We start from the raw sequence: 7,626 nt of genomic DNA, 5'->3' as shown, positions 1-7,626 counted from the left end.
ACAGTTCTTTTAATTATGTTTAAGGATCATTTAGAGAATCTGACATTTTTTAAATAAAATTATCACGTTTTCTTGTTCACCTGTACTTAATGCTTTTTTTTATCAAGATTCAAGATGAATGTTCATTCATTAACATTGCAGTTTTATATTATGTATACCAAAGGCTTTTGGAACATCACTGTAGTTTGCTTTTCAATTACTCATTAATTTGAAAATTTTTTTGATTTATCTTTTTTAGGCAATAATGATAAATTCTACTTTTATTCATTACATTTATAATATTACAGCTATGACTGTTTTATTTATCATTTCAGTAACTTTTTAGGTTTACAATAGAATAGTAAGGTTTACAATAAAATGTCTTTAATACAAATAACTGGGCTGTATTACTATGGTCTTTTAAGTATCATGAAGTCATGTGAAAAATACATTTCTATTTATTTATTTTGTCTGCATGCCTGCTACATTCAAGGTAAATATTCCCACAATTTATTAAGGGAACATTTCTCATTTCTTTAAATGGTAATAACTCTGTATTGAAAAGGAAATAATGACATAATATACTTATTGCTGTATTTAGGAAACTATTTATGTATTTACTTATTCTGTACCCAATGTATTTGTAAAAATGTGTGAATCTTCATTAAACATTTTCAATCTTGTATGAAATTATTTATAAGTAGACCTTTTAGTTCTACGAGATAGGTGTATTATCGTGGTGGATACATTTTTCACCAAAACTGTACTAAGGTATGATACAATTTTATATTCAGATCGGGTAATGAACTAAAAGGTCTACTTATAAATAATTTCATACATACAGACAATAAACTACAGACAAAAAGAAAGAGTGAGGGTAGAGGGTAAAGGGACCCCTCAAAAGATTTCCTAAGGGCTGCTACATAAACCTAATGTTAGTAAGGTGAGGTTTTTTCACCTTTCTGAAATGCCTCTGCATAAGGTCCGGTTAAGGTTTGACATTAATTAAAACCGATCCACAGGTTAAAGATTCCCTCAAACTGAGATTGCCAATCATTACATACAATGCAAATATTTTGAGTCATGATCCATGAGATTTTGGTTGTAATTATTATTACATTGTTGATTTAGAGCTACTGAGGTTTTTTTTTAATTTAACTAGAACCAGACCCTCCCATTTTTGCTAATATAATTTCATTTCAGAGTAATTTTTGGGTGGTCTTAAATTTCCCTGTAACCCCATTATGACTCTTCAAAGTGATGTGCCCAGACTTTGGCCATTCAGCTATATGCTGTAATGCACCTGGGCACACAAATCACAACCATCTCCGGGGTACACTTCAACAAACTTTATTCCGTGATCCAGGTACAGTCCGAGGTCAAAACACCAAAGATCAATCCAATAGGTCAGGGACAACCTGAAGTCAGGGCAGGCAGAGTTCATGCAAAGTCAATAATCAGACCGGGTCGCTGCTGGTAATAAGTCAGAGTTGATGACAAAACACAGGGGAAGACAACATGGGGAAAAATGGTAATCCAAATAACAACGCACCCAGGCACACTGTAACACAGAGGCTATAACGGGCAAGGGTGCTAATGACAGGGCCTCATTAAATGGGAAGAGTGCCCAATCCCATTACTCCACCTGGCGCTATTGGATTGGGTGAAACATACTGAATAATGAATACCTTGCGGCCGACTTGTCCGCAGGGAATTCAAACTATACATGCCCCGCCCTGCAGCGGGGCAGCCAGCTTCCTAGCCCCCGGGGGGTACAAGAGGCGCGCATAGTTACAGCAGGACCCCTGGGCCGTGCTTTACTGTGCATGCCCACAAGAATGTTGAAGGGGCGTGCAGCAGCACTGTGCACGTCTACAGGGATGCCATAGTTTGGCTTGGACAGATCCCTCCGCCAGAGAGAGGAGACAACCTGCGAGCAGAGCAGCCGCAGCCCCTGCTGCAGTGGTCTCCTCTACACTGCTCGCGATCCCTGAGGTCGCTGTGGGCATGGACGACGCGGGATCGCTGGCGAGGTAAGTACCTTACAAACGCATATTCTTAACAATTAGAACAAAAATTGAAGAAAAAACAAACAACTAACCAAGTAAATAATTCAGAAATTACTGAAAACACTTTAATTTTAAATTTATTTTAGTTTTGTTTTTTCTTTCCCTTCCCATTGGCAGGGAAAGTGCTTGAGACTCAGAGAATAACTTCACTGGTTTTCTTTGGGAATTTTGTTGATGTGTTTGTGTTGTTATATGTTGGTTTTATATAAATCCTGTTTAAGAATAATTTAATAATAATGAATTGCTCTGCAGTGTCCACAGCTATATAGGTCAGTGAAGAATATATATTGGATCAGTTAGTTGAATGTATATTCCTGACTTGCTAGGCTCTGCTATGCATTTACTTTATCATGTTTAAACCTCCAGCAAGGAGAACAATGAACAGCCATTTCCCTCCAATTCTCCTAAGACTGGCAGCCAGAGGCAGCAATCCCTTATTGATAAATTATCAGTAAGCTCTATTTTTGGCCTTCTTTTATATCAGGCAGTAGAATATTAGATGATGGGACGGTAAACCTGGTGACTACCAAGCTCCTTGCTGCTAGGTGCTGCTAGGTGCTGCCAGGTCATGACCCCTAAGGGTCAAACCACCAAAGGGCAGATTGGTGGAGAAAAGGGCAGGGTATCCACATCAAAGCAAGAGGCCAGGGCAGGTGGCAGGCAAGGTGGCGTTGGTAACAAGGCAGGTGGTTGGGATAGGTGGCAGGCAAAGTGGCATTGGCACAGAAAGTCAGGGCAGACAACAGAGAGCTGTCATTCATACCAGCTGGAGTGCAAGGCTTTACAACCCTTCCTATGCCTGCCAGGGCTCAGCAGGGAGAGAGTAGAGAGCCGAGCATGGTGGAGACCAGAGTGAAACCCCGATGGATGAATCATGGAGACCCTCCGCGGGAAGTATGCTTACAGTAATCACACAATCTTGTTTGCTGTTGGGTTTGTGGAAGATTTCCCCTCAAATCATGTGGGAATCTCCCCAGCAGGGTCTTAGACGATAACACTAATTTTTAGTGACAATGTTTATATATCTGGGCTTGGGGAGGCATGGTGGCTTATTGTCTGGAACTCTGACCTTACAGCACTCAGGTTTAATTTTTCACTGGGAGACTATCTGCACGCTATGTTTGTTTTCCACATGATTGTATGGGTTTTCCCCTACATACCAAAAACACACTGCTTGGTAAATTTATTTTCCATCCAAACTTGATCATAGATTATTTTAGGAATAAATGACTATGGTAGGGATTTTAGATTGTAAGCCTCTCTGAGGGACGGTTACTGATATGACCATGAACTGAACAATCAGCACTAATAATATGGATGACATATAAAAATACATGGTAACATTAATAATTGCTGCCTGTGCCTTCCTGTCATTTTATGTGGATGTGACACGGACAAGAAATGAGGGAAAACTCCCCAATGGGACCCAGACAGGAACAAGAACCTGACTGAAATATAAAATCTTTCCAGTTGTGTCCAATTCTAAAGAACAAAATATTTGTCTGGACTTTAAATAAGTCTACCAGATTGCTATAATGGTTCTTGGGCATCAATATATTCCTTTAAAAGATTAATTGTATATTTTATTACCATTTTTTCTTATTTCAAATAGATATTTAGATAGAAAAGAATAAAAAATGATGCTTTCATAATTATTTTCTAAATCTTATTCTAGAAAAGTGATCTTGAATCCTTTATTTCATGTTTTCTTACATGAAATCGGTAAGAGTGCAAAGGTTTACATTAGAATATGCTAAACAATTGCTGAGATTCATCAACAGAGAATTACAAAATTATCTGCCTTTGACCTATAAAACCGAGGCATGTGTGCTGCCGTGCCTTGAAATCCTCTCACTTTAAAGTGTCATTAACACAGAGTCAGTCATCGATAGCATACAAGACGGTGCTGGTATTGCTGGAATATATTAGCGTCACATGGCAGCTGGCATTATATTGTCTTGGGTAAAACAATGACACCTAAATTCTAGAAAATGTCCAAACATACCATTTATTTGAAAGATTTGCAAATTATTATCTTGAAAACTGAAGTTTACGAACATGCCATTTAAAAAAATTGTTGTATAATGCGCCCAATAAATGCATTATTGATATCATTTATGTAAGCTGAGTTGCCCTTCCATTGCAAAGGGTTGACAATTATAAAATTTTATTTAACCGACGAAAGCATGAAATAGCATTTAAATGTGAAGTATACCCTGAAATGATATCATTACAAACAACAAGAAATTGTTCAGTTTGTTGTGTGCCCAAGTTTTTTTTTTTAGTTTGCAAAATGAGTTTGAGTTCTTGATCTTAAGACAGGTCTGAAAGCAGAATGTACATAACAAGGAATAAAAAGGATTAACTGTATATTTTTTAATGTTTTAAGGCATAATGTTTGTGAGGAGTTCTGAAAGTCAGTATGATCTGGCACTGATTAGTGGGTGCCTCTAGGAGAATCCATGCAGAAGACACCTCTAGGCCATTCAGTTGCCAGGTGCAGAATAGGTGATACAGAAAGTTCTTCATGTCACATAGTTCAATGTGTTGAAAAAATGGAATAAATAGCTGTTATTTTCCCGTGCTGTGGCCTGCTTACAGCAACATGTAAGCCCCTCGCTGATTTTAGAACTTACTGGGTACCTAGAGGCTTCTCCTAAGAACCCAAGGGGTGTCTTTTGTGAGATCCAACACTATCTGCAAAGCAAGGAAATGCTGCCATTGACATGATATCAAACACAGACAGTTCACAAAGTTCTTCTGCTCTAGTTCTAGGTAAAGTTATCATTCTGCGGTAGTTTATCCTTGTCACCATTAATAAAACCTTGTGTAGGGGAGGTTAGGGAGGGAAGAAATAAAGCCTAAAAATATGAAAAGTGAGCCTGATGTGAAGACTCTGCAATGATACAAATGAGGGAAAAACTAGAATATGGGATAAAGTCTTGTTGTGAAAGTACGGGTATTGAAATGTACAAATTTTCTTATTTGTTTGTATACATCCTTTATAAATGAAGTAATTTATTTTCAGATTGTTGGGCCTGATTTAATAAAGCTCTCCAAGGCTGGAGAGGATACACTTTCATCAGTGAAGCTGGGTGATACAGCAAATCTAGAATGGATCTGGTACATGATTCAAAAAATTTGCTAGCAAATAACAAATGACTTTGAAGAAATCCATTCCAGGTTTGCTGGATCACCAGCTTCATTGATGAAAGTGTATACTCTCCAGCCTTGGAAGCTTTATTAATCAGGTCCATCATTTCTACATGGTAAACTCCCCCATGGGGCTTTCTGTAGACCCAGCATCCATTGCCTATGGGCAAACCAAGATGATTTCCTCCTAAAGTGTCACATTATAATGCAAAACGATACTCTGGAAAAGAATACAGGTAGTCCCCAGGTTAAGGACATCCGACATACAGACGACTCCTAGATATGAACGGGGCTTCCCTGCTTGCTCGTGTGCCGGATGGAGGCTGGCTGGGGGAGAGGGCAGTTTGCATGACTTGTAGAAGAAATCTTTTGCTAAACACAGCTGAGGTTGTGGGTGATCTTAGGGATGGAGCTCTTTCTGCAGCCTCTTGTAACTCTTTAATGATCAAGACAAACTCTTCAGTTGTTTATTTTGGTATATCAAAGCACAGCTTGCTCCAGAAGGTAATGACTGTCTAGCCTCCATAAAGTATTTTTTTGCTTTGTTTGTGATTACCTTAATTATTAAGTGAGGATTTTATGCAGTAACTGATATCATGCTGCCTAATAATATGTTGAGACAAACATCTGTCCTAATTGCATTTAATAAAATAATGTACCTGTTCCGACTTACATACAAATTCAACTTAAGAACAAACCTACAGTCCCTATCTCGTATGTAACCCTGGGACTACCTGTTTACTAACTGTCTTCAATGTAGTCTGAGGCAGATGTCTGAACTATATAGTTCATTGGTATATAGCATGCCAGGTATTTTTAAAGCAGAAATCCACAAAAAACATTCTAAATAGATTTTAAAAAATCAGAAATTGTCATGTACCTATCCTTGAATAATTTACAATATTGATATTAAGCATGTATATATCCTTCAAATGAAAATGGGCAAAATGAAAATACAACTACTGCAAAATTTAGCCCTAAACTCTAAATGTTTCTATTGGTTGCCTGACACCTATGATTCTTATCTGTTACCATCTGCAGATTACTTACAAGTAAAATTTACTACTTGCTGAGGGTGGCAGAATATGGCCTGTCTCATATGCAGGGATACTTTTCAATTGTACAGACCACCTAAAAAGTAGCTATAGCTGAATTTAACTACAATTATCCGAATTTAATTACAATTATAAATCTTAAGCTCTGGTGCTGTCTCTTCTAATACTCTGCCATAAGGCAAATGTGCTGGATAGAGTGTGAGCTTCATTACCCACCCCTACAGCCAGTGCAGGTTTTATAAGGACTCTTTAACATGAGCCTTGGCCTGTCTGATCTTCACTGTGGTTATTTAGGAATCTTTGGTGGTAGCTCACATTTTACCCTATCCTGATACAGATTACGTTATTATTATTAATATTATTATTAATATTAATAATATTAATAAACAGGATTTATATAGTGCCAACATATTACGCAGTTGCTTGCACTCCCCCTACACTTCCTCACCCTATAGACCAGTGTTTCACAACCTTTTTAATATAGGGGATCCCTGAAGTAACTTTCAGGTCTTGGGGAACCCCTTCTATATTTACTTTATTCACAGCTCACAGTACATGTGTGGCAGTCATTGGAAGAATGCCTCTTACATTTCTGGCCAGTGGGGAGAATGTCACACCCTTAAAAATAGCCAAAAAATCATTGGTGTCACTTAACTGACCAGAGAGACAAAACTTTTTATTAGTCAAGGAACCCTTAGTAACCTCTGGAGGAACCCCGGTTGAGAAACACTGCTATAGATTCTAATTGGCCTGCTAAATACACCCGCTTGCCTGCTATTCTGCATTATGCAAATTTCTGCTGACCTAACTTGACCTCGGTATCTGCTGACTTTGTCCTTTTTTACCACTTTGATATCTGGTGTCCTATGTCCACAATTCATTGACATAAAAATTTAGAAGAGCTGAGATCTTCACATAAGTCTCACTCCAAACTAAATTACATAAAGCTGTCTAGATAAATAACCATCTAGTATTTCAGAAATGATTTTGTGTCATGTGACCTGGATTTTTTCTTGGACTGGGTGCAACAGAGCGCTGGTTACCCCATTACATTGCTTTCCATAAAATGAAGAAACATGGTATTGCAAAGCATAACGTCATTCCAGGGAATAGAAAGAGCCTAGCATAAAGTCATTGCAGGGAATAGGAAAAGTCTAGCATCAAGTCATTCCAGGGAATAGGAAAAGTCTAGCATTAAGTAATTCCACAGAATAGGAAAACTCCAGCATCAAGTCATTCCAAAGAATAGGAAAGGTCTAGCATCAAGTAAATCCAGGGAATAGTAAAAGCCTAGCATCAAGTCATTCCAGGGAATAGGAAGAGCCTAGCATCAAGTCATTCCAGGGAATAGGAAAAGCCTAGCATCAAGT

This window comes from Pyxicephalus adspersus, chromosome 12, assembly GCF_032062135.1.
Source record: "Pyxicephalus adspersus chromosome 12, UCB_Pads_2.0, whole genome shotgun sequence".
Taxonomy (NCBI): Eukaryota; Metazoa; Chordata; class Amphibia; order Anura; family Pyxicephalidae; genus Pyxicephalus; species Pyxicephalus adspersus.
The sequence above is the reverse complement of the archived record's forward strand: the minus strand, read 5'-3'. Positions refer to the sequence as shown.